Source organism: Ochotona princeps, chromosome 21 (genome assembly GCF_030435755.1).
Source record: "Ochotona princeps isolate mOchPri1 chromosome 21, mOchPri1.hap1, whole genome shotgun sequence".
Classification (NCBI taxonomy): Eukaryota; Metazoa; Chordata; class Mammalia; order Lagomorpha; family Ochotonidae; genus Ochotona; species Ochotona princeps.
In genome coordinates, this window is record NC_080852.1 from 6,451,687 (window position 1) to 6,472,399 (window position 20,713).

Below are 20,713 nucleotides of genomic sequence, written 5' to 3' on the forward strand. Positions count from 1 at the left end.
TGGGGAGAGAGTAGGGATGGAGAATGTCATTATTAACTCCAGGTTAAGGTCTTTTCTCTCTATCTATAAATGGCCCTTAGTTTCCAATAATAAGAAGAGAGCGGATAGTGACCTAAATTTAAAAAGACTACAAATCAAGGGTGACTGGTTTCTAGAAATTCAGGACCCAGCCATGAGAGGCTGAACTGGAGACAATCAGGGATTATTTTGACTTGTACAGTAAGCTAACTTTTAGCGGTAGATGCGTTAGGTGTTGGGGCCCACAAGAAACAAACTGGTGAACCTAAACTCACTGGGCACTCACAGTATGTTGTACAAGTGTTTAAATGCATATGTTTTAAGAAAGGATATGTGGTGCTTTAGAAATGAGGAACGCCTCGGCCAGGCTATACAGCTTTACAAACCTTTTGTGGGATTGGATCTTTGATGAATTAGAACGTGCGTGGATGAAAGTCAGTGGAAGCAGTAAGAGGCTCGGCAGTGACAAGCAATGGGCCATTCATTTGCCTGCCCGGCTTCGGTGGGATTTACGTCCCTGAGGCTACACTTTCAGTCTGGTCACAACAGCTACCTGTGAGCTTGAGGCTTGATGCATTTCCCAGCTTCTGATGGGAGAAGGAAAAAAATCGTTGAAAGTGAACTCTTGTGTGAGATGATTTGGTCACTTTGACCAGGTTGATTTAATAGAATTATTTGGGTAGGAGAATAAAAAGTACAGTTCTTTTCTAATAACAAAAATCTAGGAACGATTTCTGTGTGTGTGTGTGTCTGTGTGTGTGTGTGTGTGTGTATTTGTAATGTAGATCTGAGGCGGGCACTCCCATAGCCTGAGCTTATAGACATCTCTCCCCGGGACTGTTGCATGAATCTTATACAATCTGGGGAGATGATTAGGACGACATTCTGACTAACACACCCCGTGGAAGCGAGGCATGAAGCTAGCAGAACTGTCCTACGCAAGCAAACACACATCCCTGAGGCACACTCCTGCTGCACTGTCCCTCAGGGGAGGAAGAAACCATAGTTCCCCGATTCTAGCTGGGAAAAGGGGAGGTGGATTCACTCAACAGTTGATATTTAGCTATTTCCCTAACGCATCATTTACTCAACCAGGCATATGAAGGCTCTGTTCTTGCTTAAAGTGTGCTTCGTATCCCTGGGCCGTGCTCGTCAAGTATGAAATTAATTAAGATGAATAGTCCAAATCCACCCCTTCCTGGAAACCCTGGAAGATAGATTTAAATTTGCAAGGAGATAAGTAGAACTCCCACCAAGTATTACATAACATATTGTGCTAAAACTCATTAAAACAGCGTAGTTCCCAGTTCCAACGAAACTGTATCACATAATACAATGTAATCAATGAATAATAATAAAAAAAAACAGCGTAGTTAAAACAGTAACCAAGGCTGTTAATGGAATGTGGTAGAGATGTGCCAAAGTTTATCAGGCAAGGGTAGCAAAAATAGATATATGGAGGCTAATAAGTATTAATTCCAAGCAGGGAATGATTCAAGGCAAGTTTTAAGGGGAAAATGGATTGATTTATTTTTAGAAGCTTTTTTTTTTAAACATGGAGTAATACTTGCAACCCAAAATATTTCAAATAATGTACCATCAGAATGTATCAGATCAGGCTCAGCATGGTAGCCTATGGCTATGTCCTTTTCTTGCATGCGCCGGGATCCCGTATGGGCACTGATTGTAATCTCAGCAGCTCCACTTCCCATCCAGCACTATGACTGTGACCTGGGACAGCAGTTGAGGACGGCCCAAAACCTTGGGAACCTGCACCCACGTGGGAGACCCACAAGAGGCTCTGGGCTCCTGGCTTCGGATCGGCGCAGTTCTGGTCATTGCAGCCACTTGGAGAGTGAATTGGCATATAGAAGATCTTTCTCTCTGTCTTTCCTCCTCTCTCTATATCTGCCTTTCCAAATAAATAAAAAATAGATCTTTGAAAAAATGTATTAGATCAAAAACAAAGCAATAGTGATGAGCAAAATTATTGTGTACATGTGAGAGCTCTTGTTTCAAACACCAGTGGAACAATTGAACCAAAATTATAAGAAAATTTAAATTTTATAGTTAATTGAAGTCCATATGAAAACTTTACCCTGTAAGCAGAAAATATACATTTTTTTTTTCATTTTTTCCACTGGTAACATATAGGCAATAAAAAATAACAAAACATTCATGGAATGGATATGAGGAAGAAAGTGAAAATGACACATTAAATCAATAGATATAAAGGAAATAAAGACAAAAACTGAAATTCCATATGGCAAAAAATATAACGGATAAGAAGAGATGTGAAAACAAAACATTCCATGTTCATGTCACGTATTCAAAAATCCAGTCAAAGAATAACTTCGAAAGAAAGACAAATTATCAAGTTTGATTTCATCCATTTAAAATTAAAATCTAATACAGCTGGTCTACACAAGTAGATCCTTGAGTGACTGTCTGCTGTTTTGTTCCCAAATGGCTGTAACAGCGGGGCCTGGAGGCCAGGCAAAACCAGGAGCCAGGAACCCTGTTCCTCATAATGGTCACAAGGTAGACCCATGACTATGAAACACAGCACAGCACACCATACACAGGAGAGATTATAGGGCTAGATACTTTTGTTTGTAATCTTTTCCCTACGTTATCAAATGGTTTCCAGGATAATGAACATCTTACCTGCTTCTTTAAAATGAGGGGGAAAAAACATCAACAGTTTTGCTTCAGTCTGAAAGAATAGCATATGCCTGAGAATCACACCGTGTAAGATTTAAAGTGACTTTATGAAAATAGTATAAAAATACAAGTAAATTTATGACAAGTCAGATTCAACATTATAATCTAAAAATTAACCCCTCATAAGCTGCTGAGGAGATCCCAGGAAATACGAACGTATTTATATTAACAGATCCAATCAATGTAGTCTTCCTAATGATCATTAAAAAGATTTAAAGAAATTTTAATGACCATTACTGAGCTTTTAATTTGCATTAAAGTAGGAACATGAGGATTTATTTTATACACCCTAAGACATATCTTTAAAAGAAATTACCAGAAGCACTTTTATTTACGGTAAGTATTTACAGTATCAACACTGTCATCATTGCAATATCACGCCATTTGGAGATGTTTTGCCCAATGCAATAAGGCATGAAATACAAAAAAAAAAAAAAAAAAAGGTAACTTTGGATGTAAGGAAACAAGTTACCCCTGGTGGAAGAGAGCGATTATAAGATTCTTCAAATTTTGAGTGTTGATTATAAGTTAATGGAGTACAGTCAACTGCTTGAATACTGATTAATGACTGTAAGTTAATAGAGTCAACTGAATACTGAATAAATTTGTAATTGTTCTCTTATATGCTAACAGAAACCAATAAGGAAAATACAACATCTCAAGATAGATAAAATACATGTTAATATTTTACACAAGAGCCTGGCACGGTAGCATAGCGGTTAAAGTCCTCGCCTTGCACATGGTGGGATCCCATATGGGCACCAGTTCTAATCCTGGCAGCCCTGCTTCCCATCCAGCTCCCTGCTTGTGGCCTGGGAAAGCAGTCGAGGACAGCCCAAAGCTTTGGGATCCTGCACCTATGTGGGAGACCCGGAAGAGATTCCAGGTTCCTGGCTTCGGATTGGCTCAGTTCCAGCCGTTGCGGCCGCTTGGGGAGTGAACCAGCAGATAGAAGATCTTTCTCTCTGTTTCTTCCTCCTTGCTGTATATCTGCCTTTCCAATAAATAAATAAGTAAATTTCTAAAAAAATATATTTTACACAATATTTGAAGCCTAAATAAAAATTATTACAGTACATGCTTAATAACTTTCCTTGAAAAGATAACCCAAGTGCACATTGTAAGACTTCAATTTTTCTTAAATCTTTCCATGGTTGTAAATATTACCACTCAGATCTCACTTTAGATAGTTTTTAAAGAATAAGCAACGGGATTCTGCAAGAATGGCTGTGTTTTGCCAGTAATTCTGAATGTTTTATTCAGATATTTGCCCAGGTGGGGAATGCACATAGAGTCCCACATATTAAAAAATGGCAATTTTAAAATTTACATACATAGCACCATATATACACATGGTGATGTATGTGTCAGTTTGAGATAGTCACATTTTGGTAAGAAGTATTCATACAGTCCTGACAGTAACCGAGTGTGTTGGCCTTTGTCCTGTTACTAGTAGTGGTGGCAGAAGTGTTTCTAGATTGTTCTCCAAGAAGGTTACAGCATTGCATATTCCCATGAGCAGTGTTATCTCCATTATCTTTCTTGCACATGGGTTTTCCCCCATGATTTTAAAAAAAATGACAAGCAAATGGTTAGGAGTTATACCTCATTACTATCAACTTCTCATCTCTCAGATTAATTCTGAGAATGAAATCTCTCCATTTGATTATTAACTTGGATATGAAGGAAAGATTGAAAATTATGACCGACTTTTCCAAATCATGACAATTAGAGCCTTAATAGCTACTTCTGTGAAATGTGAGATTACTTCTGCAGAATGAGAAACAAATTACTATCTTATTTCTTGTTAGAGAAATTCACATTTGCACACACAAAAAAGCTACTTGGATTATTATAGAGAAAGTTGTTAACTATTAAAAAAAAAATCTCTGGTGGTAGGGAATGACTTTCCGAAGTTAAACAGAGCGCAGCAGCAACTGCAGCTCTCAATAATGTGTTAGGCACAATGTGAAGAATTGGAAAGAGGAGCTTGGCTCCATCTCTGGATGAGGCTCCATCGTGGATGACACATTAAGAAATGGGAACTAATTACCTGATTTGGTCAGTTTATACTGCGTGTGTTGAAATGCTGCCCTGAATTCCACTGAAATGTAAAGTACCACATGTAACCAGATGTTTTTAAGATGTTTTACTATCTTTAAAGATTTAGTTTATTTATTTGAAAGAGTTAGCATGAGAGAGAGAGAGATTGTTGTACTTCTGGATGTTCAAGCAGCATCAGCCAGGTCCGCAGCAGGTCACAGGTGGGAGCCAGGAACTCTATGTGGGTCTGCTACATGGTGCTAGGGCTCAAGCATTTGGGCAGTCTTCCACTGCTATCCCAGCAGCATTAGCAGGGAGATGAATCAGATGGACCAAACCAGCTCCCATGACAGGCGGTGGATTAACACGCATGCCTTAGCACTGTCCCCATTTTTTTGTTAGAAATTATTATAAGCTGAAATATAGTATTTAAGACAATCAGCTATAGAAGATTTTCCTGGAAGAAAAGTATTGAAATTTACATCTGGGTATACAGCGTGGTCATCACATCGATTTTGTGTGTCCTTAAATAGAGCTCAGCATTTGGCTCAGCAGGAAATCTTGCACTGTCTCCTATGTTCTCAATATAGACTAGTAATTTCTGACTTCACAATGTAGGTTCTAACCCTCTGAAAATGGCCAAGTCTTGGTTCACTTCTTTATTGGAGTGTAGGAATTTCGTAATGTACATTCATGGTAGGTTCTTATCAATCAAACTGTTCCTCTGTTTTTAGTTTTGAAATAGTTGTTTTGTTTTTGTTTTCTTTCTGTTTTGAAAGGCAGAGAAAGGAAGAGAGATCTTTCATTTGCTAGTTTACTCCCCCAATGCCTACAATGACCAGAGCTGGGGCAGGCCTCATTAAGGTGCCTGGAACTCCATTCAGCTCTCCTGTGCGGAATAGGGACCCATGCCCTGAGCCTTCACCTGCTGCCATCCAGAGGAACACATGAATAGAAAGCCAGAATTGGAAGCAGGGCCAGGTCTCAAACCTGGGTACTCTGGTGTGAGGTTTGGGTGTCCTGTGTGGGGTCTTATCCTTTGCAACAAACACCTGCCCTTTTCTGTAAGAGGCCATTTTCTAGGTTGACACTCTCCTGTTAATTTTGCCCATCACGCCATATGCAAGTGTACATTCGTCTTCTGATAAGCATGTCCATTGCTTTTCGTGGATTGAGCGAGGAATGTAAGCTAAGGGAATTGGAGGAGAGATGTGACACTCCAAGCACCAGTGTTCATAGAGGGTCACAGAAGAAAATCACATGATCTTAGAGAAGCTGTGCTTGTGGGAGAGAAACCTTAGGGGACATTCAGATATTGAAAGAACATTTCAGGCTGAGCCATGCCAAAGCCACGAGAATTCCTCCGGGTCTCCCACATGGGTAGCAGGGGCTCAAGCACATGGGCTGTCTTCCACTACTTTTACTACACAGTTAGCAGGAAGCTGGATTGAAAGTGGATCAGCCAAGACGCAAGCCAGCACCCATGTGAGCTCTGGCATATGAGGTGCTACAGTACTACCCAGTGCTACAGTACTACCCCCATTTTGTTACCTTAAAAAGAAGCTTCAGATCTTTTGATGCTAACCCTACTAACCCCTCTTCTTTCCCTGCCAACCCTAAAACAACATCCTATCTATTTTGTGTGTTTGCTATCCTGGACATGTCATGTCGCTGATGCCCACTGTTTTGTTTGGATTTATTGATAAGTGCTTATTTTGTAAAGCACATTTAGGTTCACAGCAGAATTGTGTAGAATGTATGGGAATCACGGGTTCAACCCACTCCTTTGTCCACATCTGCCTGCCCCTTGTTAGAGCCTGATGGGGCTCCCCTGCCCCATCATTATCTCACTATGCCCATAGTTTGTTTACAGTAGAGTTAGCTTTTGTTTGCATTCTTTGTTTTGGATAAATGTAAAACCATGTGTTTCTCTCTTTGTAGTACCATACAGAGCAATTTCCACTGCCCTTAAATTCCTCTGCTCTGCCAGCTCTCCCCGGCACTCCCCGAGAGCACTGCTATTTTTGGTGCCACTGTAGTTTTCGCCTTTGGGAGAGCAGCGTGGAACTGGAATCCGATAGCACGCCGTGTTCCCCGATTATCTTCTTTCGCTTAATAATGTGTGGTTACAATGCCTTCTTGTGGCTGATTAGCTCATTTCAGTGCCCACTGGCACAGTCCACTGTCTGGATGCACTGGTTTGCTTACCCCTCATCGACTGAAGGATAAAGAGAATGATTGGATTTTGGCAACAGAGGTGCTCATAACATGTGTGTGCAGGTTTCTGTGTGGACGCCAGTGTTCAGTTCACTCAAACACATCTCCATCTTCCAGTGGGAATATGTCTAGTTTGATAAGAAACTGCCAAGCCATCTTTCATAGTAGCTACACCGTCTCCCCTTCCTCGGCTAGTGAAGCAGAGGTCCCAGGACTTTTGGGAACTCTGGTGTTCTGGATTTGGGCCTGTGTGATAGTTGAGTAGCATTTCATTGTGCCCTCCCCCTCTCCTTTTTTTTTCAATTCCCAAAACCCTAATGGTATAAGATAGCGGACACATGTTCACACACTTCCTTGCTGTCTGTGTTTCTTTGGCTGGGAATCTACTGAGATCTGTTGGTGTCCACTTTTTAACCGGTTTGTTCATGTTTGCTTTGCAGTTGGAAGGCTCCTTTGTAGAGTTTGTACCACAGACCTTTACCAGCAGAAGGGCAGAAGGAGCTACTACAAATCTTTTTCTCTTTCCATCCTCTTGACAGTATCTTTCACAGAGCCGTGCGCTCTGCCCAGTTTCATTCATGAGTTGTGCCTTTGATACCGTGTTCATAAAACCTTCAGCACATCCACGGTCATCTCAGTTTTTCTGTGCTGGCATCTGCTAGAAGTTTTATAATCTTCCACTTTACATCTAAATCTAAGATCCACTTTAGGTGAATTTTTTGTTTAATGTATGAGCTGTGCAGAGATTCGATTTTTTTTTCTAAGGTTTTTATTATTATTGGAAAGCCGGATATACAGAGAGGAGGAGAGACAGAGAGGAAGATCTTCCATCCGATGTTTCACTCCCCAAGTGAGCCGCAACGGGCCGGTGCGCGCCGATCCGAAGCCGGGAACCAGGAACCTCTTCTGGGTCTCCCACACGGGTACAGGGTCCCAAAGCTTTGGGCCGTCCTCGACTGCTTTCCCAGGCCACAAGCAGGGAGCTGGATGGGAAGTGGAGCTGCCGGGATTAGAACCGGCGCCCATATGGGACCCCGGGGCGTTTAAGGCGAGGACCTTAGCCACTAGGCCATGCCGCCGGGCTGATCTTTTTTTTTTTTTTTTTTTTTTTTTGGTAGATGTTCAGTTGTAGCACCGACTATTGAGAAAGCTGTTTTGCTCCATGGTGTTTTCTTTGCTTCTTTATCAATGGACAGTATTTATTTGGCTCAGCTTCTGTGACTCTGTGCCGCTCTGCCGGTCCCCTTATCTTTTCCTTCACTGATGCCACACTTTCTTGATTACCATGACTTTAGTGTAAGTCTTGAACTGGCTTAGTGCCAGTCCTCTAATTGTCTTCTCCGACTGGGATTCGGCTAATCTGAGCCTTTCCGTCATGTGTAATTGTGAGTCCGTCTTGCAGTAGCCACGAGGTGACTTTCACACTGACCCCAAGTGTTTATTTCCAATCCCACTTGTTCACTGATGACATATAGGAAAGCTGTTATTGTTATAATCTTGCATTCTGTATCACTAGTTATTTTCAGAAATGATATTGTTGACTTTTTTCGGATTTCATACATGGATGATCTTGTGTGTGAACCCAAACAGTTTTTTCTTTAATTTTCTGCTTTCCGAATTGCATTGTTTCACCTTAATAGTTCATTATTTTTGAGATAACATTTTCTACTTGCATTATAATCAAAGGCTTGATGATCTGCTGAATAAAGAGTTAAATACATAAAAAGTTTAAAGCCCAAAGTCCAGTAAGGAAATAGTGAAAAGGGCCCGGCGGCGTGGCCTAGCGGCTAAAGTCCTCGCCTTCTTGCTTTCATTTCTTAACTGATTGTTTTGGTTAAAGGTTCCACTCTGATGCTGAGTGCACTGATCGGGAGTACCTTCCCTGCCTCGGGTCTGACCTGAGAAATAAACTCTGAGTTTCTCACCATTAAGTCCGATGCAAATGATGGGTTTATAATAGATGTTCTTTTTCAAGTTCTTATTTCTGCCTTCCAACTTTACTGAGAGTTTGGTTTATTTACTATGAGTGCTGAATTTTGTTAATTTGGCAAAGGGGGGATCATCTATGATTTTTCTTCTTTTGCTAGTTACATGATGGTTTGAATACTAACTGATTTTGAATGGTGCATAATTATTGTAATACTTGGTTGGAGTAATTTTATTAATATTTTAATAAGCATTTTTGCATCTATGCCATGGGACTTGGATCTATCTATCCATATCTATCTATATCTATATATAGATATATAGATATATATTTCCTTTAATGTTTTTGTCTGCTATTGGTAATAGCGTACTGTTCGGAAGAATCCCTCGCACTCTTGTCTCTGGAAGACACATAGAGAATTAGTATAACTGCTTCTTTAAATTTCTCTTCCTCTGGCTTCTGCTTTGAAGTATTATTGCTATGTGATTTATTTTGAACATGCAGTCCTCTTAAGCTTATGTTTCTTTTTGTGTGAACATTAGCAGGTTGTGCCTTTTAAGACATTAGTCCATTTTATCTAGGTTATCATGTTTGTTGTCAGAAAGGTCTTCATAAAACTCATTTAGTGCAATTTGTGATCGCTTCGACATCTTTAGTGGTGCACCTGCCTTTATTTCTGATACCGATTTGTGTCTGCTTTCTTATTATTCCTACTTAGCTTAAACAGAGGTGTATTGATTTTATTAGTTTTTTCAAAGAATCAGTTTTGAGGTTTGTTGGTTTCTTGTTTTCAGCTTCATTAGTTTTTTGCTTCGACTTGTATTTATTTTATTCTGCTTGCTTTGAGTTTAATTTGCTCATCTGTCTTAACTTTGTAAGATGGAAACTCATATTGTTGAATTGAGATCTTTCTTTTTTTTGAATATGTGCACCCAATGCTGCAAAAATCCTTTTAGAAATTGTTTCCACTGTATCCCACAAGTTTTGGTACATTGTATTTTTCCACTTAAAATATTTTTTAAATGGGCCCGGCGGTGTGGCCTAGCGGCTAAAGTCCTCGCCTTGAAAGCCCCGGGATCCCATATGGCCGCCAGTTCTAATCCCGGCAGCTCCACTTCCCATCCAGCTCCCTGCTTGTGGCCTGGGAAAGCAGTTGAGGACAGCCCAAAGCTTTGGGACCCTGCACCTGCGTGGGAGACCCGGAAGAGGTTCCTGGTTCCTGGCTTCGGATCAGCGTGCACCGACCGTTGCGGCTCACTTGGGGAGTGAATCATCGGGTGGAAGATCTTCCTCTCTGTCTCTCCTCCTCTGTGTATATCTGGCTGTAATAAAAATTAAATCTTTAAAAAAATGTTTTTTTTAAATTTCTCATGAGAGTTTTTCTTTGACATTTGTGTTATTTAGAAGCTTATTATTTACTCTTCAATTGAGGGGGATTTTTCTTTCTTTTTTTTTTTTTTTTCTCGATTTCTAATCTCATTCCAATTCTGGTCTCCATGGCCAGATATTGTGTAACTCCTATACTTTTAACTTTGTTAAGATAGATTATATGGTCAAAAAAAATGCAACCTTTTTTGGTGGATGATCCATGTAAGTGTGAGAAGAATTCACCTTTTATTGGTGTCGCATGAAGTGGGCTACAGAAGTCATGACAGCGTTGGATTGATAGTGCTGTGGAGTTCAACAAAATCTCTTGGTTTCTGGCTATTGCATCTTCTCTGTGCTTTTTTTTCTTTTCCTTTTGAGAGCTTTAACCATGTATTTATCTGTCTCTGATCTTTGTCCTGTCAGTTTTTCTGATGCACATGAAGGATTATGTCTTCTTAGAATATCGACCTTTTATCACGGAGTGATGCTGCCTTTTAGCCCTGATATCTTTTATTGGTCTGAAATGTGTAGACCTGGTTTACCTGAATCGGCACTCTACTTATAATTTAAATGTGTATTTATAGAGTAAACAAGTTGCTTGTAGGCCACATATATGGTTGAGACTCATTTTTTTATCCACTCAGACAATTTCTATTGTAAATGATGCAGTTAGCCCATTAATGTCCACATCATTATTGGCACCAACGTTATTTTTTATTATTGTCATTTGACACTTCTATTCTGTATCTTGATTATACCTTTTATCTGAATTTTTGGTTTTCATTGAACATTTTATGATTTTGTTTTGTTCATGTCTTAAGATAATGTTAATGCTATATGAATATTGATGTTCCTCTCTTTTTAAAAAAAGAAAAGAAATATATGTTGACATCTTCATCTCTGAGATGATGGTGTTAGTGGGGTTAGGTTGTGGTGCCTTTGTGTGTGAGTGGATTTTGGAGCTAGGGCTTTGTGAATGGAAATGGGGTTGGTGGCTTTATTAGAGGTCCAAGAATATCCCCTCTACCATGGGAGGCTTCAAGGGGCAGGCACAGTTCATGTACCAGGTAGCAGCTCTCATGAGACACTGTGACTGCTGGTACCTTAATCTTGGAATTCCCAGACTCCACAATTTAATAAATATGTCTTGTTTATGAAGTTCCAAGTATAAGGTATTTTATTGTCCCCAACAGAATTATACTAGAAGTCTTTTCAATTATATTCCTCTGTTTGCCTTTGTTAAGTGGTTGCCCTAGAGTTTGTAACATCTATTTACAACTAAGGCAGATCTCTAGTCAGCATGTTTCAAGCCCTCTTCACAGGTATTACATATAATAAAAATGCCATGTTATTTAAGAATAAAATACCTTGTAGTTTTTTAAAGCGCTATAGTTCTCCCTTGTCCTTTGTATTATTGTTGTCATTAATTTCCTGAGTTTACATAAGTACATAAAAATTGTAATACAGTTACAAATCAAGGACTTCAGAAAGGCTCCTGGAAAATGGGATTAGAAGAACAGTTCATGTTGGTACAGAAATAGTGAAAATTCAAAGTCTTCAAAAAGATCATGGAAATGAATATTAGGAGAAATTGTGCAAGTATTTTAAAGTATGTTGCACCATTATAAACTTAACTTTTACCTCCATTCTCACGCTTTCTGAATTACCTTTGTATGTACCTAGGTCTGTAGGTTTCCAATTAAATACTGTATATGATAATGAAATTAAACATTATATGTAAATCAGTTATGCTAAGAAACTTGAACTTTTATTTTTACCTTGTGATACTCCTTAATTTTTTTGTTTTGTTGTTGTTGTTGTTGATTTAGGTTTCTTGGCCTATCATTTTCTTCTTTGTGAAGAGTTTTTTTTTTTTTTTTCCCATTCGTTGGGCAGGTCTACTGGCAATTAATACTGTCATTTGTGTTTGCCTTGGGAAAGTATTTCTTCTTTGCATTTGAAAGATAATTTCACAGGGTGCTGGAATCTAGGTTAATTTTTGTGGATTAATTTATTTATTTTACTTTCGGTGCTGCCAGTACTTTGCATTTCTTGTTTAACGTGATTTTTCATAAAGGAAGGATAGAAATCTTTACCTGTATATGGTTCAACTATTTTTCTTTCCACCTTTGGACTTTTTCTGACATTCTTCATCAATTGTTTTGAAATTTCTGAAATGATATGCTTAGGAGTTTCGTTTTTGCTTATAGCATTCAGCTTGCTTGATTTTGTCTGCTTCCTAGAGCTACAGTGTTGTCTGACATGAAATTTTGGGAAATGCTTATTCTGTACTGATTCAAATATTTTTTTACATTCCTTTCTGTATTTCCTCTTCTGGTATTTCCATTGCATGTAAGCTTGCATAGTAGTTGAAGTTCTATTACAGCTCTTGAATATTCTGCTTTCTTTCCATACCTTTGTTAGAGATTCTATAGCCGTTTCTCTGGCAGCTCATAAATTCTCATAATGATCCCATCGAAAACATTCTTCATTTCTGTTACAGTGTTTTTGATCTCTAGACCTTTAATAATGCTAGATTTTTTAAAAGGATTTTCAAAAATTGTCATGCTTGCCTTTCACTTTTTTAGCATCTGTTTCTAAGACTGAGACAAAGATCTCCTATCCTTTGGTTTAGCTTCATAGTGCTCTCAATAGCTTGGGGTCAGGAGACACAGAGAAAATCAGAAACTCAGCCCCAGTTTCCTATGAGGGTGACCAGGACCCATCTATTTGAGTCATGAGCTGCTGCCTCCCCGACTGTGCATCATCAAGAAACTAGAATTGAAGACCAAGTTGGGGCTCAAATCCAAGCACACCACCATGTAATGTAGTGTCCCACATAGCAGCTTAAACGCTGCACAAAGCACCCAATCCCAAACTGACTTTTTTTCCCTGTCAGTCTGCCCTGTGGTTTAGACAAACATGTTGTACTAGGAAGCAGGGACTGTGTTAACATGCTTTTACTTAATATGATGATGATGTGTGTGTAGCAAGAGAAAGTTCTACAATTATGGGATTAAGTCTCAGTCTTTGGGAAGATCATGTAGCCTTCACCAGGTCTTCTTTGTCCCTGTCCACCTTGGGTAGGACAGGATGGCTGAAATGGACTATGGTTGAATTTTCTCTACCCTCCTCGCCTCCTATTAAACCCCAGAAAGTTAGTCTCAGATAAGCAGTTTCTCCAAAGGGCAGACCTTATTAAGAATAGCAGAGCATCCCAATATATTCCTTTTCTCTTATCCTGGCCAAAGGCATGGTGAGATTTTTCTCTGCTGTTGACACTGAGGACCTAGAAGCCTAGAGTTAAGTTATTGGGGCCTGTCTATGAAGGTCCCCCAAAGCTTTAGCTCTCAGAAGCGTCTTCTGTGATCCTCCAGCTATCAAATTTGAATTTTCCTACTTGACCCTAATTCCCTTAGAACTCTTGATTCTAAGAACTCGTGATTCTCTGTGGCTGCTGTTGTCTGCAGCGTAGCTTGTGCCTTCATCTCTCTACCAGATCCAGAAGAGTCGGCGATTTTAGCATCTTCAGCCTTTGCCTCATCGTTAAGACAGAGTAACAGCATCTCCACTCCTTATCAGCAGGCCAGTATCCAAAAGTCACACTGACTGACCCATTTTTTAAATTGAGTGACTGGCCTTCTTATCATTGAGCTATTAGTTGTTCATGCTGGCTGGACTTATATGCTCCAAAGAAAACCACACTGCTTTGCAGGTTGTAATATTTAGTTGTACCATATAATTGATAGGAACATGAACAATAAAGTGCTATATACATGGTTTAATTGAGGTACTTTGTGAAAATTTATTTTCTTAAAAGATTTATTTATTTTTATTACAAAGTCAGATATACTGAGAGGAGGAGAGACAGAGGAAGATCTTCCATCCGATGATTCACTCCCCAAGTGACTTGACCGCAACGGCTGGTGCTGCGCCGATCCGAAGCCGGGAACCAGGAACCTCTTCCATGTCTCCCACGCGGATGCAGGTTCCCAAAGCTTTGGACCGTCCTTGACTGCTTTCCCAGGCCACAAGCAGGGAGCTGGATGGGAAGTGGAGCTGCCAGGATTAGAACCGGCACCCATGTGGGGTTCCGGGGCGTTCAAGGCGAGGACTTTAGCTGTTAGGTCACACCGCCAGGCCCACTTTGTGAAATTTTAGACTTAGAGGTCAGGACCTTGGAGTGGGTTAGTTTTTTCAAAACTGTTATTGTAGAAAGCATTGTGGTTTTTATCAATCTTTTTTTTTCTGAAACAGAATTTAATATGTTAGATTATACTTTTATCAGGAAAAGAAACGATTGCTAGTCACTTTAGATATTGAACCCCATCTTTTTTTTCCCTGATCTTTTTTCACTATGACTTTGAGCTGAGAGAATCCACACTTCAGAAGTATGAGGAAAACTGTTGGAATACATTGATCTGCAATTGTAATAGAAAAAAAAAAAAACAGTGTGATCTCTTTGGGAGCGATTCTCCCAGGAAAGGGTATAATTTTATTCTTGCAAGCCCCTAGGAGTCCTCTCCCTGGATCTACACGCAGGAGATTAACATAAGAGGAAAGGTGTCTAGTCAAAGTTTGCTTTTTTTTTTTTTTGACCTATTTTGAGTTCTTGGCACAGTCAGCTCAAACAGCCTGCAAGGATGAATCTTGCTGAGTAAATAGCACACGTTCGCTCTTATCCCTCTCTCAGCTCACTTTATAAGAAAGCTCCCCACAATGAGGGAGAAAGACCACTGTCTGTGTTCCACCTGCATCAGCTATGGAAGGCCCAGGCAATGTGGCAGGTGCATTGGATCTGGAGGGGTGTGCTAGGTTGGGTTTTTCAGTGATGGCTGCCACATGTCCTAGCCAGCATTGACATGTTATCCCATCAAGTTGTCAAAACCATTTCTTCTCTGGAAGCCGAGGAGACTGTTGTGATTGTCCTGGTCAGGGAGGAGCTGGAGACGCGGTGCTGCCTGATCGCTGAGACTTGCTCATGAGAATCCGTACACTTCGGCTTTGTTCCGGGGACACAGCGGCTCTTGGAAGGCAGCTACTATAGCATGAGGGCGCCAAAGCAGACCATGAGACTGATCTCAAAGGGAATGAGTCTCAGCCCACAGTCCTGCAGAACTGCCAACCTGCCAGGCATGGCACTGACATGCCAGTGTCTGCTGAGAGCCCCCTTGCTTAGTGGGTGTGCAGCAGCAATGGGCCATTTCCACAGACTGTTGCTCTTACTTGAACAGAATGTATGATATTTCTATTTAAAAAAAAACAAGTTTGGAGAAAATGTATTACACAGTAGTAGTAATTGATGCGCGAAGCAAACCTAAGTCATTTGATCCCACCTGATCAAATTTCCTGGAAACAGTGACTATTCCTCTGTGTCGATGAAGTCCTTTTCTCTTGTGTGCTGGCATAACCTTCTATGTGCCGCAAGTCTCAACATATTTTATCCCTTCACTGTAGGGGTTAAGACAAAAGATAATGAAATATAATCCAGGAATTAAATTGTTTCTCAAAGTAAGCCCATTTGACTCGAGAACACTTCCCTTCTGTGCAGAAATCGTCACATCCATCAAGAGGAATCTTAGAATGATTCAGATTGATGAATAGCAGAGTTCTGTCTGTTTCTATGCAAATGGATCACCCTATTGAATCATTTCACTGGCTATTGGCTGTAAAACGCCCATGAGCCGACCTAGGCAGTATCAAGCGTGCTTGATCTATATTGTGTGTTTCCACGAATACTAGCTTTCTCACCTGCCTTTAGAGATGAAAACATGTGTGGGTACACTTTTCTCAGCTTCTCAGCCTAGTGTGTGCCATCCTTCCTGGATAATTGTGCATTTATTAGCAGCAACATTTGGAAGTTAGGAGAGATCCGAGCAATTATCTTAGGCCTTTTTGTTTCTAAGAGGAGCAGAGACGAAGGGATGTATAATCCCAGGAGGCTTAATGATTTTTGACCCTACCTGCTCATTAGAAGCACCCAGAGGCTCTTCGAGTTCATTCTGATTTAATTGTTCTGGGATGTGGCCCACGCATTTCTGATTTTTTTTAAAAAAAAGATTCCCCAGGTGAGTTTACACTACAGCCAGCATTGAGAACTAATGAATTCATCAAAAACAGTGTTTTTCAAAAACACAAACCATGGCCCTCAACAGGCGGTATTAAATAATATCACACAGAATGAGAGAACCATTCTGTTTGCTCTTTTTATTTTGGTCATTTAGATTAAAAAAGGAGAATGGTTCATATGGTGTTAGATTTGTCGTTAATGGTTGTGGGTACCTGCTGATCTCCTTGTGGGATATCAGAGTGGGTCTCATTGTTTCATGTTTCAGAATTGTGCAGTAAGGAAATGTTCATTTGCCTTACTGTGTTCAGTGACTTATTTTAGTGAGTATATTTCTAGTTAAGGTAAAACATACTATTTCCACATAGACTTCTGTATTAGGTTAAATAAAGCCAATCAACTTTATAAATAATAGCGTATTGGAACTGGAACTCTGATGACTGATTTGGAAAGAATACTGGTTTAAAATTCTCAGGAGAGCAAAACCCAAGTTATTCTGACATCATGAGTTTCCAATGAGAACGTCCATCCACAGGGCACACACTCAGAAAAACTAAAATACCTGCTTATTTATGTCAGCTTGATTTGGAAACCAAAGAGCTGATTTTTTTTTTAATAAAATGTGGGCATTTTGCACAACCTAAAACATGCACAAATATGCTTTCCATCAGGCTTTTCTGTGTCATTCTTGAAAGTGTCACTCTTTCAAAACACTGGTGATGGGGCACACTGGGATTCTAAATCCTGTAATGGAACAACTATTCCTGGCTTACTGGTACCAAAGAAAGTTGAACAAATTTTGCTATTAACAGATTGCATCTTGCCTGCCTGCGGTAACACTTGTTCAGACAACTAAATGACAGTTGAAATTGTTCATCAGTCAGAAAAAATCAGAAGTGTTTACAACACGAAGGTTTTATTTCAGGTTTCAGTGGCTGCCAGTTCATTTATTGTGCCTTGGGTGAGTACATTTGCAATGAAATGACCTTGGAGATGGGAGGGGCAAGGTTTCATATGCTGGGTCAGAGATACAAGGAGTAGTTGTTGTCACTGTCAGTTCCTCCTGGGACCTTCACAAAGGGGCGCACCAACCAGAGTCCAGCAGGAACGGAGAAGCCAGCCTGTTTCTCAAGGCCCTCGGGTATGATTTACATGCAGCGTCAGGATTTGGAAGGCAAGTCAGGGTAAGGGTAATGTGATTAATATGGGAAGCTTTGTTCTCACAGACTGTGTAAAGTGATAAAAATGAGAAGGGCCGACCTTCCACCTTGCCTTCCAAATCGCCATCAAGAAGTATCCTCTTTTTTTGCCCCTTAAACTGGATAATTATGCTTCTTGGCAGTGGGGCATCAGCTTTTCCCTGGAGAGTGCTTGCTGGGGAATTTGTTTCTGCTGATTATTTGTTACACTGAAAGTTCATGCTGTATTTGCCATGTTCAAGAGCTTCTCTTAACTCCAAAGTTGATTTTATACCTTGATGGCTGGCGTATGGTAGGAATAGTCGTTGTATAGTCGCATACGTGAGTCACATGCACGTCCAGCTTACCCGGGATGACTAAAGACCTTTTTGCTGCATTGTCTTCACCTGGTGTAGATGACCACATGTAGGGCTTTTCCTTCAGTGCAGAGTGGGTTTTAAATTACATTAAAAAATTCCGTTAGTGTCACAACCTGAGAAAATACAAGGGAAACGTTCGTAAGTTCTTCCATTTAATTTGGTACGTGTTAGGTTTTCCCTTCGTTTCAAAGAGAATTGGGGTATAAACAATGTGCTTTAATATTTACAACAATTTCTGGAAACAAAGGCTTTTTTTTTAGGGTGGAAAAAACCCTACATGATTAGGTGAGCGAATAAATAAGACAGCAATATTAGCATAGCGTATTTTTTTTAAAAAGCCAAAAATAAAAAAAAGGACTCTGTTCCCGTTAGGATGCAGATATGAACATGAAGACTGATAGTAAGTGTTGAGTTTTCGGGGGACTGATTAGCAATGTGTCGTTTGCCTAAGCCCCTGACCCCCCATCCCAACATTGCGGAACTGTCTCTCTGAGTTGTCACCTCCTGCATCGTGATCTTGGCACAGGAATAGAAAACTTCATAGTTGCAAAGGTCAGTTGTAAAACTATCTCATCGTTGCCCAGAATAATCTCTCTCTCTCTCTCTCTCTCTCTCTCTCTCTCTCTCTCTCTCTCTCTCTCACACACACACACACACACACACACACACACGCACACACACCACATCATCACCCCCCCCCCCCCATTTTCATAGTTTTGCATTTCGGAACTTTGGAGCTCATGTATCAGGTAAGACTACAGGATCTTGTGATGCTTGGGTTTGGCTCTTTTTGCCCTCAATCCACCTTTAATTGGGCACATCTTGGAGAAACCAGCCCCTCTTTCTGATGTTTTAGCTTTTCCGTAATCATGTGTGTGACCATTCACAATGAGAAACTGATGAGGACAACGCTTGGTTTTATAAAACAAAAATTGTTTTATGGTACTTCCTTGTCTTTTAAAATAATTTTCTATCATCTGGGAATATTCAGGTGCATCTTGATATGAAATTGTAAGGTATGAAAATTAATAGCACATTTGGTTGAATTCTATTTAAATCTATTTTTGTGAAATAAATTTGGGCTTAGAATGACAGTTTCTTTGACTGCTGCAACTTACTGAAAGCTGAGACTTTAGAAGTGTAGTTGTATGTAGTCATAACGAAGTTTTGATAGCCTTGATTTATAATCTAAGTGAAATGCACAAATCATGAAGATAACTCTGGACATTTTATATGACATATTAATATCATATATCTTCTCTGTGGTTTATATTATCTGTGTCTTTGAGACTGACACGCACACATATATATATGCATATAGTTCATTCATTTTGATGGCTTCGTACTGTTTCATTAAATGAATATTCCACTGCGTATTTATCTACCTTACTGCATGGACATCTGGTTGTCTGCATTTTTTAGGTATCATAAACAGTGCTTCTGCAAGTATTCTTGACACTGTCTCTTGCAGGGCACATGTATGCACATCCATAGAGTATTTACATAGGAGTAGAGTTGTCAGGTCATGGATTATGTGTATTTCTTGTCCCAGTAAGATATGTCCAGACAGTTTTACAGAGTACTTGCACCAGCTTGAACTCCTGTCTGCCGGATGAAGACCCGTGTCTGCATCTTCGCTGGGACCTTTTCTAGTTTTCTCTGGCTATAGTGCGTGCCATGTAGTTTTATCGGACCTGTGTTAAACTTTCTAAATCGAAATCACAATTTGCCCCACCTGTGTGTGCTTCATTGACCTGGCTTGAGTTGACACCCTAGGCTCCACGTGTGAGATGTTTGTCGTTAAATCCAGTGAGACAAGTGCTGGATGCACTTATTGTTAGGGTGAATCTCACCTCCATGTGATGCTCCATTAGAAGACGGTAGTTAGGAGAGAAAAAAAAAAGGCAGTGAAAAAGGAAGTCTGCAAATACATTTTATGGAGAGAGGCAAAGATGAAGGTGAGATCCCTCTGACTATTTGCTAAATTTTCTTTTCCCTGTATGTATTCACTCAACTTCATGTTGGTGCTGAAGAAGATAAATCGGTGGCCCCCGTTGTCTAACCGTCTTAGTTAAGTGCTTCCTTTCTCTACTCTGCAATGGAAAAGGATAATTAAACTTTCTATTTCTCCTGAGATTGAGCCTGACTGCAGCTCTGCTAAGACGACTTGGTTGTTTTCATAATCCAGTTCAGTGATACCTTTGTCTTTACTCAGCCGTACCAAAAGAGAACACAAGTCATGAGCCCCACAGCAAGCCCTTCTTTATTATTACAAGAGACAGTTCCTACCAGTCTGCCTAAAAGGTTTATCTAAATGCCTGACACCATAACAGAAGTTCTGTTTTAAATATATATATATATATATATATATATATATATATATATATATATATTACCCAGCTGCTTTCAAAATAAGCAAATAGAGGGGGGAAAAATAACAGCCTCACGCTGATACCTTGTTGGCATTTAATCGTAACAATTCTTCACCGAAAAAAAGAGATTTCCATAGAAATGATAATCACCCTCCTGGGAGTATACGGTGCTCATAAAACCTGAAGAGTTTCTAAAGGTCAGCAGGCATGGAAGATTTTGTCCTGGGGATAAATTTCTGAATAACCCTGAGGAGAAAGAGCGAGGGAGGGAGGGAGGGAAGGAGGGACTGAAAAAAGTTCACTTGATGAAAGTAAAATGTGCAAACTTAACAGTTTCTGGATTATCATTTAATTGTAGCCATCAATCACCTTACATCTGCTTTCTCCCGGTACCCAGGAATTGCCATTGAAAACTGTGC

At 40.0% G+C, this 20,713-nt stretch overlaps 1 protein-coding gene and 1 non-coding gene across 2 annotated transcripts in view; one reads left to right on the forward strand and one right to left on the reverse strand.

The window, feature by feature from the left end:
* The window catches only part of CNTN3 (contactin 3), a 283,223-nt gene that overhangs the window by 223,147 nt on the left and 39,363 nt on the right, over positions 1–20,713 (forward strand). The window lies entirely within an intron of this gene.
* LOC118760310 (small nucleolar RNA U2-19) lies at positions 18,644–18,724 on the reverse strand. Its single transcript, XR_004996709.2, has one exon. It is a non-coding gene; the product is annotated as a small nucleolar RNA U2-19 (small nucleolar RNA).